Below are 1,322 nucleotides of genomic sequence, written 5' to 3'. Positions count from 1 at the left end.
CCCCGGGTTACAAACGCCCGACATACGAACGACCCGCCAATACGAACGGCCTGATCCCGTCGCGATGACGTCATTTCCGCATGGGGGAAGTTTGAAGAAGCAGCTTCAAACTTCCCCTGAGTGTTGGCGCATGTCCCCAGCAGTGCTGGTCTCACCTCCGAACCGAGTCCAACGCTGTCTGTTGTCCACTCTCTGCCTCCTGCTCCCGATAGCCACCTACAGCACCGCTAGATGCAGCATCCATTCGCTTCCTGTATGTCGTGTGACATACAGGTTCCTGTATGTCACATGACATACAGGAAGCAGTGCGAGACTGCATCTTGCGGTGCTGTAAGCGGCTATTGGAAGGCGGAGAGCGGAGGACAGACAGCGTTGGACTCGGGCTGGATGGTGAGTCCATAGGGAGAGTGAGGGGAAAGAGGAACGGGGGGGGGGTAAAAATGGAGGCACAGGGGGGACACTGGAGCCAAAGGAGGGCACATGGGAGGAAAAGCGGACAGATATAGCACAGCGTTCCGACTTAAGAACGGATTCAGGTTAAGAACGAACCTACAGTCCCTATATCGTTCGTTAACCGAGGACTACTTGTATTGCAAAGCGTGTTATAAATACTAATACATGTGACAGAATCTGGAAATACAGATAGTCAATAGATGATAATATTTTCACATTGGTGCAACTTTTTGTCATTGTATGCAAATTTATTCATGTTGGTATTGGACAAATCAAAGTGATCAGCTACTGTGTTTAATTGGTCCATCCACCCCTCTGTCTTCCCATTAAAGCCCATGGCTGCATTACTTCACCTCTAACACCTGCTCGGGACCAATAACAAGTTGCTGCTCTGTTAACCCCACCTCTTCCTCCACAAGCTCCAACCCTCATCGGCAAATACTTGTGTACGTTCCATGGTGAATGTGACACCCAACAGTAAAGCCTGGAGGAAAGCCTGGTGGAGGCAGAGTGTGGCAGTAAAGCCAAATTCATCCAGGCAGCCAGACATCAGATTTGGAGACAGCCAATTGAGAGGTAAAAGCAGTGTCTGGAACAGCACAGGCACATCACAGTGTGCAACTCACTGTACACTGTACAAAATAGAAGTTTGCCTTCTTAAAACACAAGGTATTTGCGATAATTCAGGTTGGAGTGAGCATATGATGCCTCCCACAATGCATCACTGCTGGATATGCAAATCATCTCTGTTGTCCCTGATAGCTAAACAGACTTCCAGAACTGCTGGAATGCAATGATGTGCCAGCTTGTTAATATTACAGAGCCAAACAAATCCAACATGCATACAATCTGTTTCGGATTGGTTGATC

Source organism: Hyperolius riggenbachi, chromosome 3 (assembly GCF_040937935.1).
Source record: "Hyperolius riggenbachi isolate aHypRig1 chromosome 3, aHypRig1.pri, whole genome shotgun sequence".
Taxonomy (NCBI): domain Eukaryota; kingdom Metazoa; phylum Chordata; class Amphibia; order Anura; family Hyperoliidae; genus Hyperolius; species Hyperolius riggenbachi.
Note: the sequence above shows the minus strand (reverse complement) of the source record.